The sequence below is a fragment of the Haliaeetus albicilla genome, chromosome Z, assembly GCF_947461875.1.
Source record: "Haliaeetus albicilla chromosome Z, bHalAlb1.1, whole genome shotgun sequence".
Lineage (NCBI taxonomy): Eukaryota > Metazoa > Chordata > Aves > Accipitriformes > Accipitridae > Haliaeetus > Haliaeetus albicilla.
The window spans coordinates 20,922,551-20,937,882 of record NC_091516.1 but is presented as its reverse complement, the minus strand read 5'-3'; the positions used below and the strand labels follow the sequence as shown (position 1 = coordinate 20,937,882).

General features: G+C 39.9%; 1 protein-coding gene across 20 annotated transcripts in view; it reads left to right on the top strand.

The window, feature by feature from the left end:
- Positions 1 to 4,976: 4,976 nt before the first annotated feature.
- Positions 4,977 to 15,332, top strand: part of PTPRD (protein tyrosine phosphatase receptor type D) — a 1,298,969-nt gene continuing 1,288,613 nt past the window's right edge. For 7 of the 20 annotated variants that reach the window (XM_069776173.1, XM_069776170.1, XM_069776168.1 and 4 more), the window contains exons 1-2: positions 4,977 to 5,077; positions 5,353 to 5,460. The gene's annotated coding sequence lies outside the window, so the exon portion shown is untranslated. Of the gene's footprint in view, positions 5,078 to 5,346; positions 5,461 to 15,332 lie in introns of those variants that run through there. The other 13 variants (XM_069776180.1, XM_069776179.1, XM_069776177.1 and 10 more) reach the window with 4 other exon arrangements.

Sequence of the window (15,332 nt, the reverse complement as noted above, 5' to 3'; positions counted from 1 at the left end):
ATACTTTCTCAATAATGGGGATCCAAAGACCCATTTAGCCTCTTGATCAAAAGACAAAAAGACAATTAAGGACATCTTGTAAAACATCTTAGTTCGAACTATTTATTTTTCTTTTAAAACTTTTTTTTAACAAAAATACTACTAGATACAAGTAGTATTACCAAAATATTTCAATTTACATACTCTTGGAGATACGGTTGTTGTTCTATAAATGAACATAGTTAATATATAAATATGACTGTCCTATAATAAAATAATATTTTTTCTCATTAATACATTCTGTCATGCTAATTGAGCTACAGTCCTTCCCCAGGAAAAATTCCCATTATGACCCATGAGACATTTGGGTCTTGGGTGCATACCTAGTCCTATGTATGCAAAGCAACTCCATTCCAGCAACCTGAAAATGAAAGATTATTTCAGCAAGTACATTTTTAGGACCTTGTAATCCAAAGGTAGGAAACACCTTCCAAAGATATATTTCTCTCATTTTGTAAGGAAGCTAATTCGTGTATATGCATTCAATTCTTTCTTAATTTCTCTCATCATATGCACATTGGGAGTATGTGTAGCATACAGGTACAGACTTTGAACAATGGGCAATTATGTTTTACGCCCAGTGAGTAGAAAAATACGTATCATCTTTTCCCAGTCACCTTTTCACCTGTCTGCTTCAAGGCACGATTATCAGGAAAGTATATTAATACTGGTACTGTGTAATTTTTAATTTCAATATTTTCCTTCTTCCTTAGAATAAAGTGCTTAGTTCTGACCAGTGTGAATAAGGAATGTACAGCTATGGGGAGCTTGTGCTGATGAAGCCATGTCACGCAAATTAATGATGTGAAGATATCAAGGCTTCAGAGCTGCTTACAGGCACCTGGTCTGTGCAGGAATGGCCCTTTTTGCCTTCCAGGTGGTTACAAATTGCTAAGTCATCTTCTCAGTTGCTTGCAGGAGATGTTAGACTGTCCTGGGAAAAAATAGTTAAGACAAGTTTCACAAAGCATTTCTTGCTGTGTTCTTTCCCGTGTATTTTCTATTCCTCTTCTCTGACAACTTTTATTTTGGGATGGGACAATTCAACCTCTTTTTGTTCATTGTGGTTATAAAAATGTTACATACCCAAATGTCTACTGCTTTTCTTCAGAGATTTTAGTCGACAAAAAGCAGAAGTCTGAGGATTGAAGTTGATTTTGAAAAAGAAGCATGTGTGCCCACAGAGACCTAAAGGTGGAAGTAAAATAAGATGGTACTTTGCATGTTAAAACTGTCAGGTTTGCAGTTTTCCTAGGCTTGCCTTTTCCTTTGCACAAGCTTCATTATCAGTATTTTTAAAATGCCCAGCCTCACCCATACTTTTCTTGGGTGGCTTGCAGGAAAGAAATAGATTATGTCCAAAAAGAAGTGCTGGTGATGTATAAAACAGCATATTTACTACTACAACTAATTTTTTAAAAAACAGATATGCAAATCACCTTCTTACTGTATCTTAGTTGGGTACAGGTACAGTACTGGCTCTATGTTAAACTTAGTTATTTCAGATGATAGATCTCATAAGACCTGGCAGAAACTGCAGCTTGGAGATTTTCTTAATTCTGATACATTTTTATTTCTAAATTAATGTTTGGAACATTTTATTTTTATTTCTTGTTTACTTCTATGTGATTTTGCATCCTGATGGATTTTCACCTGGTGGCTCTCATGTGACTAACTTTGCAACACTTTCTAATGTTGAATTCACCCTAGCCTTCACAAACTTCAAAAAGCATAGTGTAATGCTCAGGGTGCAGAACGGGTGCTTCATTAGGGCTTCACATAAATTATGGAGAAGTGATCTCTTAACATACTATACTGCACAAAACTTTGGTACTCATGAAAGGTAATATATATCAATACATTAAAAATTGTAGAATTTACTCCTGTAAAGAAATTTGCAGTGAAATGTAGGAATAAGATGTAGTAAGCTAGAAAAATCTAAGTCAAAGAAAAAATAAAGGGAAAAACTGAAGATCAAAAGGAACATAGGAATGAAAGATAGATAATTGCAACTTGATAAGGAGTGTTAAGAAGTTAGATTACTTAATTTTCTACTGCACTTAGCAGTGTTTTACTGTACAGATAAAGTCAGTTTTACAAACAATAGTGATGCCATATTTAGTTGTAAATTAAAGCAATGCTCACAAGTGATCTACTGAAGGGGAAAGCACCACTGAGAAGAAGTACTTAACTTTTCTGTTGCCCTGTCTCAATAGACATGCACTCTACAACTGCACAATTTTCAGCTTTTTTTTTTTCTTCCCTTAAATAAAGGGGAAGGGGGAATATTTTTGCGTTCTTTTTTTTTTTCTCCCTCCCCCCCGCCCCCCAAACTCTGAATCTTCATGCTTCAAACTAGGTCAAATTGAGTTGTAGTGAACCTTAGATAAAAACCGGCAATGGTCAGTACCAGGCGCACCAGGCGCTCTCTCCAGCGCCTGCACTCTTTCAAGGGTAGCGCTTTGTGCTTTGGTTTGCGCAGGGCACACCTCGGGGTTGAAGTATCACCCGCGAGCAGACGGTACGCCCTCTGTCACTTCTAGGGTCGGAAGCTCATACCCAGCCCGTTGTCGGGGCCGAGGCCGAGTGCTTCCCCTGACCGGCTGCCGGGCGGCGGTGACCACGGGGCGAGGCCGGACCGCCACGCCCGCGCGGAGCCTCCGCGCCCGCCCCGGCTCCACCGCGGCACTCCGCTTGCTGCCGCGCCCGGCAGCCGGGCTGGGGCGGCCCGGGGCGGGGGGGGCGGGGGGGAGCGGGCGGAGCGCCCCGCCGGGCGCGGGGGCGTCCCCAGTCGCGCTCCCTCGGCAGCCGGCGGGGATGTTTCGCCTCGCTGCCTTCGCCAGGGGCCCCGCTTTCGGAGAGCCTTAGGCCCGCGCGATGCCTTTCCTGTGGTTTAACGTGGTGCTGGAGCCTTAGCGTGAGGAGGTGGTTACGGCTCAGCAGCCGCGGAGAAGCAGGGGGACCAGCGAGCTACAATTGCACAGCTAGGGGTTGGGAAACGCGTATCACGGAAAGGAATCACCTTGATTTACAACATCCCGGTGGTGGGGGCGGGGGGAAGCGCCTCTTAAAAAACAGAAATCGACAGAAGGTAGCTGCTATGCTGAAGAAAGTTTCATCTTAATGCAGATGAGGCGAAAATTAAAAAAAAAAAACAAACAACAAACAACCAAAAAACAAACACAAAACCCCCAAACAACCAAAAACAAAACAAAAAAACCCACCCCCCCAACAACAACAAACCCCACAACGCAAAAAAAAAAAAAAGAACAACAACAAAATCCCTTTTTTAGTCTTTCATAAACGGTTTAGGGTCCATGAAGAGCACTTGCGCATCGTTGTGGGGAGGCAAATGATTGCAAATGTTCCTCTTGGAAGACAGTATTGACCAGCGTTAGAAATACCTTCGTAAATTAAATCTCGATGGGTTCTATTTCTGGAAAAATCTTAATTAAACGTAGCGCACACACAAAACTGTATTCTAAACAAAAAGAAAATCCCCATCCCCCCACCCCGTCTGCTCCCAGACTGTGTAGTGTTATCAGTGAAACTGGAAATCTTACAGCAATTACCCCAGCATTTTGCTGTAGAGAAGAGGGTGGGGGAGCTCCGACGGCTCTCATTGCTGGGAGATACTTTGAGGGCAAAGTAAAAGTGCCCCCCGGGAGCAGCGCTCTGCTGCTGCTGCCGCCGCCGCCGTCTCCGAGATGCTACAGTATCAGGCGGAGAAGAAAAGAAATGAGTTTGGAGTTGATGTACACGCCGGAGCAGCAGTAAAAAGATATAAGATATCGACACGCTCAGCTGCATCTTGTTAAAAGCTTCCTGCGGGTTGGCAGAATGAAATCTTTATTTAAAATACACAAACTATCGTCAAGGGAGGAACGGAAGGGAAAACACTAAAAGGGCCAAACGCAATGCTTAACCCACCGGTATAAGCAAAAGAGGAGAAGAAGCGATGAGATTGGTTTGGGGCGAACGGAAGGATGGGGGGGGGTACCCTCCTTGCAGCCCAGCCACAGCAGCCACCTGGGGACTACTGCCTCCACTCAGCTTTGGAGAGAGACTTTCTCTTTGATGGTGATAATGATAGTTGCTCTGGTAGGGGAAATGGATTTAGGAATACCAGAAGCATAATTTGTGCTCACACTTGGGTGTGAATGATAGGAAAACGTGCCTCGCCGCCGCCACATCCACAGCAGCGCTCTCTTAAGTGGTGGTAATATTATTATTTTATTATCGCCAGCCGGTGGCTTTAAAGGTGCATTATTTTAATGCATTATTAATTGTTTTCCTAGGGAGAGGAGGAAGGTGGGGACAGGGCTTATTATTATTAATAGCGAGGAGCTCGCTCGCTCGCTCGCTCCTTTGGCACACGCCGGGGAGCGCGGTGGGAGGAGGCAGCACCGGGGGGAGGCGGGCGGCGGAGCGCGCCCCGCTACCGGCCTCGCGCGGGGCTCGGCGCGGCCCCCCGCCGCTCCCCTCCGCCCGCCCCCGCGGCCCCCCAGCCCCTGTCACCCGCCGCCGGGCGGAAAGTTCGCGGGCAGCTGCCGGAGCAGTGCGCGCACGGAGCCGCACTCTGCGGCCAGCACCTCCTCATCCCCAGCTCCGCGGGTGCGGCGTGCCTGCGCGGCCGCCAAAGTTGCGGCGGGGCCGGGGGCCCGCCGCTGCTGCCAGCCATCAAGTGGCTCGTTAAGGAAATGCAGGTGAGCGGGCTGAGCGGCGGCGGGGAGCTGCGCGGCGCCCGGGGGGGAGCGGGCCCGGCCCCCCCGGGCCTCCCGCCTGCAGCCGGTGGTGCCGGGCACAGGGGGCGGGCGGCCGCCGCGCCCCCGGCGAGAGACGCCCCGCCGCCCCCCCGCCCAGCACGCACGCACACACACACACACACATATACACACACACGCGCGCACGCCCCCCCCCCCCCCGCGCGCTCCCTCTCTCCTCCCTCTCCTCGTTCTTTCTTTCCCTCCCTCCCTCCCTCCCTATCTCTCTCTCCCCCCCTCTCTCTCTCTGCCGGCCTCATCGGAGAGAGTTGCAGGTACCTTTCCTCTCTCCTCCCCGCCAGATCCCCCCCCCCCCCCCAGCCAATTTTAGGGTGCAGGAGCCTCGGGAGGGCTTTTTTTTGTTTTTCTCCCCCCTTCCCCCTCCCCCCCCTCCATCACTGGTTTAAAAAAAAAAAATCTTTGGAAGGATGACTCTTTTGCAGGAGTCTGCTCTGAAAGCAGGGATACCCCCAAGGAGCTAGCGGCAGCGGCGCTGGATCCCACCAAAACAGGACTGCCTGATGTGGCATGTGCTTCTCTCTCTTTGCAGTTCCTTCTGGGCCTGTGTGGACTAGGGGCACAAAGCGGCGCCTGACTGGCAGGAGGGGAAAGCGGGGACTCCTTCAGATTTCCGACGAGGTCCGAGCGGACTGCATTAGTAAGTAAATACTCTATGCTTCGTTTCTGTCCCTGTGTTCTCCTGCTCTCCAAACCTTTTCTTAGCATTAACACACACACACACACACACACACGTACACAAGCACACACACATCTTTATATATATATGTGTACGTATGTGTATTTCTTCTTTAAAGTCACACCGTTCTGGTCAGAGAGGAACTTGGCTATGGGAACTTGAGCAGTTTTCAGGGGGAAAAGTGCATGAAGTGATTTGCTCATCTTTTATGAGAAAAGAAAATTGCAGGTGAATACTTGTGAAAGAAACTGAGTGTGTCAAGTATTGTGTAATGTCTACCTTAGTCCTAGTGTAGGTATGTGGTAGATTACAGACAAAATCTAAACAAAGAAACACTCCCTCAGAAGGGGTCTACAGCACTGTGTGACCTGCTAAGTAATGCCAGGTTACAGGCCATTCAGTTTAATGTAAAATGTGTATGGATTATAGACACCAAGAGTGTTTTTGTCTGTGTTCAACTGTAAGCATTTTTAGTCCAGATCTCTGAAGTTGTTAGATTTTTCATGAAGTTTTTTATGTATTAAATGTATGTATATTTTTTCTTCTAATGAGGATGACAGTTCCAGACAACAGCTTTGCTTTCTAAGTGCTTTTATGGGACATCTGCAAAAGTACTGATGGCACTTTTTTAAATAGGGGAGAAAGATCTAGCGGAAACAAAAAGATAAACTCGTTTAAGAGGGCTTCGTGAACAGTAGGATTGAGGTTTGCTGGGTGAGCTGTAGAGTTGACAGGAGGTACAAAGATCAAATAAAGGTATGTCATGAAGAGTCTGCTGTTAGGTGTTGTTTAGCACTAAATATATCCGCATCTGGGGAGGAGAACTTTTGCAGGCTTTATTTCTCTTGGGACAGTGGACCCATTATTGACATTTGCTGCATCTCTGGTAGAGGAAACAGCTAGTGCTGGTAGTTGAGGGTTAACTGTTTCCTAGGTAGAGGGAAGAAGTAAGAATGAAAAGTATGTCAATGAAAATATTTGCTCATGTTTGCTAATATCTAAATAAAACCTTTGCGTTATGTCAGTAGAAATATAGTTGAGTCAGGTGTTTTGAATGTACTGGAAGGAATCAATAGCATTTCAGCATTTTTTCTCTATTCTGCCAAATGGACTTGGATTTAAATTCTTCATGTGTTATTGTATCTATTGTAGGGACAATATGGATTTGAATTTTAATAAAATAAACTGCTTTACAATTCTTGACAAATTTGGGTTATTTTACAGTAGAAATTCAGAAGAATAAATGGGTACTGTAAATCAACTATACAACTCAAATTTCTTATGTAGTGTTTTTACTGTTCACCTAATCAGAATTAACTTGTGTCATTAGAAGCCATTAAACATACATTTACAATTACATTTTATTAAGCATCTCAATGTGAAATTAATGTTGCATTTTCAGGTGTAATTCAAAATCAATCACAACTAATAAATGTCGCCAGGAGTGAAAGTTTATTAGGTTCAAATTAAATGCTTTTCTTTGTGAGGTAAAGAAATTAGTTTATGTCACAACAGTAAAGGTAATTAGACAAAATTTATTTAGGAAATTAATGTGACACAAGCAGGACAGGCTAAATCTGTAGTAACAGAAGGATGACATTCACAGTTGCTTTTCAGAATCTTAAAGCTAGGAATAATTGCAAAGCATAGGCTGCAAGTTCTGAGGTAGTGAATCAGGGTGACTTTCATATTGCATCACAGTAGTCTTTGGGTAATTGACAGTAACATTTATGACAGAAAAAATACCCGATTAACCTGTGAACTTGAAATAAAAGGATAACACATCTGCTGGCTTAGTAAGGAATCCTACTGTAATTGTTTTAGTACTATGAATTTATCTTTCAGTTAAAAACAAAGCTTTTTTTCCTTTTTCTTTCTTTCTTTTTTTTTTTTTTTTTTGAGTAGGTAACATTTGACATGGCTCATTGCTGTGTTATACTCTCTGTGGGCAGAGCATTAAAATAATATACCCAGATAATTTGCATGAACTGTTTTAAGACTGCATACAGAGAAGTTTATTAGATTAAGCTTTCTATTCTGATAGGTGGTCCCAAACATGCAGCATGCAATGTTGAATGTCTAACAGTGTCTATTTTTACAATAAAAGAAAAAAGATTAAAATTTATTTGACTAATCAGATAGGAACTACATTGTTTAGTTTAGGTTGAATCACAGCATACTTAACAGCTTTATTACTTTGGAGCATACTCTTCATTATTTACCTTGGATTTTCTTTAAATCTAGGGTATCTCCTGGCAACAGTTCAGTATCTATATGAAAAACGACTTGACACATACTCCACTTTTACCGTAATTACTACTGTAATTACTACTACTGGGAAATGACCTGAGTCAAATCCTGGCAATTAAGTTTGATACATATTATATTTGATCATATATGTATGTACAATCTTGATCATAATTGTTGATATAGCAAAATGTCAAATCAGGTCAGTCTAATTCAGAAGAAACAACAGAGGACTTAAAAAAGACCTCTTGCTGTGAAGATACAAAGTTGATAGAATGAACTTGCATGTGTCAGCAGTAATGTGTTTTATTATGCAATTGTTCTTGTTATTCAGATCAGATAATGGCCTGATAAAATATATAAGCAGTCTGCAGGGAATGAATGATTAATTCCTATAATGTGTGCTTAATGTAGGAATTCTTACTAATAAAATCCTACATACCTGCATTAGTTCGCAGTAGATAAAGTCAAATAGCATTGTCTGTATTAATATTAATCACTTCATATACCAAGGTACTACCAAACTTTGTGGTGATAAACTGTGACGGGAAAATTATGACAGACTATTCATTCTTTGTTACATGTGGCTTTACTGAAGAAACTGACAGTACACAAACATGACTGTTTTGAAATGGTGGATATGATAAATATCAAATAATACACAGATGTTTTAATCAGCTTGGTTTGTGTGTCTTATTTTAACAGCTTACACAACATTAATAACTTTTATGTGTATGGATGCTAATTCTATGGGTTCCAAGCACTCTTAACAAGTTGGAGAAACTAAGATATCATTGGCTAAATTGGAAAACAAGCCAGTTCAGCATTTTGGGAAAGGTTACTGACACTTTTCATCAGTCGAAAGCTTGTTTAGTGTGAAAACAGATTGGTACCTGAATCCTACATATTTAGAGTACGCTTAATTGATTTAGTATCACTTTGAAGACCTTGTAAGCAGCAAATATTCTTGGCAGCAAATATAAATTTAACAGTGCCATTTATGCAGATGATCTGTAATTTACGGTTGGATTTTGATATCTGTACTCAAGGAAAGTAGTTTTTTCCTCATTAGTAGCCACAGGGGTTCTAGGGAGACCAGCTGGGGAGAAGGAAACATTCAGGGCATTCTTTAAGAAAGAAAAGAAAAAAAAAAAAAGGAAAAAAGAAAGAAAAAAAGGGCATAGAAATATCTCAGATTTGAAAGCATTTGTGCTGGAGAATGCCTGTTTATGTGTGTTGGGGTTTTTTTGCCACACATACGTTATAAGGTCATTAGTACTAGAAGTTTGTTAAAGAGCTTTTATGTTATCCCTCCTTCTTCTAGACTTTCCACCTTGCAGTTTTCCATCTATAATCCTAACAAAAACTCTCATAAAGTTAACAAGGTGTTTTATGTCACAGTGATAACAAAATGATGGGAATAGCATCACCAAGTATTGACAAGGAGTGCATTCGGTCTATAATTTTTTGGCCATATTTGATTGCAATGAAATGTGTTTAGTAGCAGACAGATGGATTTAAAATTCCAATAGGAAATAAGCAGTAGGCATGGATGAATTAATTCTCAAACAAGATTTAAATGTACTTAATAATAAAGACCAAGAGAAGGAAAAGTACACACAAGATTAGGCAAAAGGAATGCATAATGGGAGAGGTTTTTAGCATTCTTAATGCTATTAGATGCTGTCTGATTTTCAGTTTATCTGTTCTAGTAGCTTCTTTAATAAGATTCAGTATAAAACGATAACAGAAAAGCTAGCAATAAATGGCAAATTGCAGAGAAATTACTACTTTTATGGTCAATACGAGGATTGAATTACACATCTATTTTCATTTGTTGTCAATAGTTGCGGAAACAGTCCTATTTCTCTTATACTTCTATTAAGTATGCTTTATTAAGTGAAAACTATTGTGCTAGAAATTTCATTTTTTACATTATGTATTTCTCTACTGTCAACTTTGTAACTACTAAAAAGTGGATTTTTTTGTCAATGCATAAGCTTAAGGTCGAATAAGATTTTAACTGAGTGGAGACTACAGAATCTGATTTATAAAATCAATTTTATAAAATTTCTGTCAGCAGTACTGTAAAATTTATCAAAATACTAATGTTTCAAATTTATGTTGAATACAGGCATGCTTTTAAATGCATTTGAAGCTGTTTGAACTACTATTACACTTTCCAGTTTATGCACTTACATTGTGCTGAAATGTAAAATTAAGGTTTTCGAGATGTATTTGGAGAAGGAGATTTCTTAATATGTATGTTTGCAATATGAAGAAGGCTCTGAATAGTCTGATGATTTTTCCTAAGAATGCTGTGGAATTCATTCCAGCTGTAAGGAGGATGAGGTCATGTACTTACCAGTTAAAAGATAGATACATATTATAGGCCCAGTCCTCTTCTTTCTCTAAACACTGGGTCTAGGAAAACATTCTCTATGGCAATCAGTCCTGTGCTTAAGTCTCATTTTGTAAAAAGCTGGAAAGGTGTTCAGGCTGAATTCTTCAGTACATTTCAGGATAGCTTTTCAAAAGGTCAGGTGGACATTTTGGTGCATATGGTGCATTCTGTTAATCTTCTGAATTTAAAAAAATAAGAGGTGTACACAATGACTGTCAAGAAATTACTCTTTCTCCAAGCTGCTGCTCTTTATTTGGTTTTAGATTACCTAGCTCATCTGCAAAGTATGTGTAACAGTGTCCAGCAGTGAAATGTTAAATGCTTATGCTTTTTGTTCACAGTGGAAGGATGGGTTGGAGAGGAAACTGTTTCAGTAAGGGTGATTGTCTGGTCTGTAAACATGAGGACTCATGGTTTAATGGGATGTGGGACTGTTTAGCTGTTCTAGTTATTACTGAAACTGTGTAAGTAAGGTAAACTCATATTTCTAGACTGCTCAAGAAACCTTCTGGCTGGTGAGCTTCTCACAGGTGACAGAACAATTGCTTTATGATGATTGATTTAAGGTGAGCAACCTGAATAAAGGTCCTCTGGTGGCAGCAGGTTGGAAGTGTACACCAGCCAGTCTTTCGGGAGCTGTAATTCCTAAGGTTACTGCAGCAGAAGTAACTGCGTAAGAACAATTGCATCTACTCTAGTCTGGAAGTAAAGTGATTTTTAGACTCTCATGCAGCAGTTTAACAGTCAATGTGGGAGTATGTCAGGCAAAGTAACTTTGCTCTAGCTTTGACGCATTCTCCCTCTCTCTTCCTCCTCTCCCCTACACTCTTAAAATGTATCCTTCCTTGTAGTGCAAGACACACAGTCTCAGCAGGCCCTGTACTACATAGAACAGCATCTGAAGTAGTTAATGTTCAGCTCTGTATTCTCCTCGCTCTCCTCACTCTTTTAGCCAAACGTGGTTTTCTTCTGTTATCAGCAAAAAAGTAGTCCTCCACATTGTAACTAGATGTAACATATCATATTAATTTGAAGTCTAAAGATTTTTTTTCCCAAACAGGAGTTAATTAAGAACATTTACAGTACAATGTTTAAATCTACACTGAAAGACTTCATTTTAACCTTAAAGTCTGGTTTTGTATTCAACTGATGAAGTACAGCATACTTACAATACCTGTTAAGTATAAGGGAGAGCAATGATGTAACTCTTACTTGGGTGGCTACATAATTGCTAGCAATAACAAAGATAAACCAAAGTAATGTCTGAATTGCTGTCCATTTGAATAGAAGGACATACAGATATCTGTCAAATAAATTTAAAAATGACAGAAAAAAATCCTACAGGATAGTGCGTTGACTCAATCTTGAAAGATTTGCTTTTACATTGAAAGGAATGTGCTGTGATGTAGCATTACACAAAGCTCAATAGCAACATCAGTTCTCAACGGGAAGGGTTCAAAAAGGAGAATCCATATAAGCCATCCATGTCCACATGAGTTGCTTTCCTTTTCTTATTGCAACCATGAGGTTGCCAGATGGCATCCTCAGACTTCTTCAGAGAGCCAGAAATCCATAAGGAGTGCTGTCTTCATCAGAAATTGTAGTAGTATCATGAAATTACAGATGATACTTTTCTTCATCTAGGTTTTCCTTAAGGAAGTGTGGGGGGTTTTGGCTGTTAATAATTGTGGATTTTGACCATAACAGAAAAATGTTATCATGTTCATACATTAGTAGTACGAACCAACTCCTTAACTGTCAGTATAGGTAGGATATTAGAATTCATACCATAAGAAGTCAAACTTGAAACATGTTTTGAGACCTGTAAAATTCCTGTAGTGGGAAGAATGTGCTGGGAGAGGCTTGATCAACATTAAATCATTATTACTGAAATGTCCTACATATGCTAGTAGAAGTATTTGATGAATATACAAAAATTTCTCTTTAAGAGGAAGTTTAGTTAACTTTTTTATCCTTCTGTAATCCTCTGCAAATCTGATGTATGGATAAATAATAAAAGTGAATTTCAAATAATATACTGCATATAACCTGTAATATGATTTGTGTGCCTACTGTCATAGAAATATTCCTAATGAAAAGTTGTATTAATCATTGGTATTCCTTCACAAACAGAAGTCTGCCCAGCAAAGCGTGACATTAATTTCAGGTTTGACATTAGTAGATTTGGGCAGGCATCATTAACATACCAACTGGAGTACTTAAAAAAAACCAACAAAACCAACAAAACCAAAACAAAACCAAAAAAACCCCACAAAACCTGATGCATTAATATAGTGATAACTTATGTTCTCCTTTGGATAATTTGGCCACTTCTTCAGTTTTAAGCACAATTGTTCTGCGAAATTGTCCTTCATCCGTATGAATAAAAGATATACTAATGGCTTTTTCACACAACTGTAGTCCTTTTTTTTTTTTTTTTTTTTTTTTTTTACTTTAAGAATGCTGGGCAGCTAGACTTCAAAAACTGCACAAATGTATTTGCCTGTTTTTGTAGAGCAGAGGCTTTGAAATGGGCCATATGGTTGATTTGACTCTTTTTCCCTGTGAACCCAGTGTCCTCTGGCAATTCAGTGAAGCTAAAATCAGTTAGTGAGGTTGGAGATACCTTTGTCAAATGCCTCATCTAGGAAGTGTACAATGGAAAAGCTTCAAAAGCAGCCAAAAGGTATGTAGGTCACCAAACCTGGGTAACCAAATACTGTTAACTGTGCTTCCTATATCTATGATACAGTCTTCTGCAAAATTAATTTATTCAGTGAGAATAGGGTCAGCAGCATACAATAGGTGTTATCTGGAAGAACTGAGAAATAGTTCAAAAGCAGCATCAAATTATTTTCTTCTGCATTTTTAGAACAAAGTACAATGAGCTTCCTGTGCAGTTTGTTTTCGATTTTCCATTCTTACGGAAGTATTAGAAAGACTGCAAAGTACTGCAAAAGCCATGTTAGCTTCCAGAGGCCATTGGGTGGAATAAAGTGGTCAGGAAGTGTGTTTTTTCTGTACAATTGGTAATAAAAAATACTTTAGAATTGAATAATTTCATGAGCAGCTCCCATATAGGTTGTGGTGCTCTGCCAACCTAATCAGAATGTGTGATTTCTCCTATTTTAAAATCTCTTTCCTTTGAGAACCCCCTATATGTTATTTGTTTTCTATTCTAGGATTATTAGAGAAAAGTGATTTTTGTATTTGGTACAACAGTAGTAAGTTGCACTGCAGCACCTGTTTTTCCTCATCAACTGTAGGTTTTCAGAGATTTCTACAGATGTGGAAATGAAGTCCCTGGATGTTCCCGTTATTATATTCTATATAAGATCACAAATTAGAAAGTATCCAAAGGTATTCATGCTCAGAATCATCTTTTCTTTCTCAGCATGGGGGACAGCCTTTCCCACCCTTCCCCATCTTCCCCTTCTTCATACCTTTCCTCTGCAGAAGCCTGGAACATGGTTAAAATGTCTGATTATTTTGAAATTAGCTCATAACTCAAGATTTCTGTTCCTTCTCATGGATCCTTAGGATAGTGACTCTTTCTCCTTGGGGAAGAATTCACTTTTAAGTAGGGTGAAGTCCTTAACTTCCTTACTTTGTTTTCCTAGAACTGATAAAAATGAGAAAGAGAGCACTCCAGCTTACGTAAATATCAGTTGTTTATTATCAGATGTTTCCTAATGCAGTGTGAGAGATGAAGAAGTAACTGATAGTGTTCTGCTGGAGTTACAGAATTAATGAAGTAGACATTTATGAATGTTGGGGTGAGTTAGGTGTATTGACACCTTTCGGCAACACTCAAGTTCAGTTACACAGATTACATCTTTTTCTCCCTCCCTACCCCTCACTCAGACAGGTGTTCATTGGCTTGAGAACTTAATGGGGATAGAGAAGGAAGCCCATGAATATTCCTATCTGTTCAGTGTTCTGTTGATTTTATTAATCATCAGTGCTGAACAAATTAAAGGAGGCATGAATTGTGACATTATTTCAACATTTCTTGGTTTCTTAAGTTTTTTTCTTTAAAAAAAATTGCAATGTATCTTCCTCTGTATATTTAAAAAAGGGGAGTGTTAGAAGATATGTGAGGAGGAAGGGAAGGAAAGTGAGGGTATAAAATGGGTAGGTAATGGGAATGGAAGAAATCCTCAGCAATGAAAGGAGTCCTGTTATTCAGGTCTCTGGTGCAGTGTCAAGTCAGATGACACTTTCTTTTATCACTGGGGATGAGATTTAGTTGCCTAACCGTAAGTGGCTCATGCCTTTTTACATGCTCTGAGGTACCTGCTCAGCCCCAGGCTACTGTTGTCTTGTACAGATCTGCGAGTCCCATACAGGTTATTTCAGAAAAGCAAGAACATATACAATTGCACATTTATCTGTGTTTAGGATTATGAATTGCGCATGTCTATATTCTGAAGTTGTATCTAGAATTTTGCCTTAGGGAAAGGCAAGGGTTTTTTCATTTTACGCTAATTATATCTGAAGGTAACAGAAAGAGCTCCCTTAATCAACACTTGTGCTTAACTATCAGCATAATTAGATTAATTATATTTTGGAGACATCCTAGAAATCGTGTCATGCATGTATGCATCTGTGTGTGTTGGAAGTGACATCATCCTTGTCCTCATATTGTGAAACAAGCTTATCTTTTGGGTTGTTTGCTTTGTTTTCATTTTTTTCCCCTTTTCATAGATGATACACAGATTGATGGAGTCCAAAAGCTTATGCTTCTAACTATACTCCATCCACAGAATCAACTTGTGTACTTTCCTGCTCTGATACCATGCTGGTGACTCTGAGACAAGGCACAGGGGCACCACAAAAGTGATGAACCGTGTAATGTCACACTGCCTTTTTCTTATTTGCTGCTTTGGTAGGTCACCTTTTTCTGTTTCTTGGAAAGGAAAGATGGGCCTAGGGATCTGTATAATATAATTATGCTGAGGTGAGGTGTGTTTTCTGTTTTTGTGTTATTGACATCTTGACCATTTTGCAACCAGTAAAGATTACTGGCAGTAATATTTTCTTCTGAGGTCAGGGCTATTGATTTTGGAGTATAAGCAGAGCTTATATGATAAATCTTATGTTAATAATTCTATTTGGATTTAACTTTTAGCATCATTTGGTTTGGGCAAAAAGTTTGAGATATGTGAATATGCATTTACTG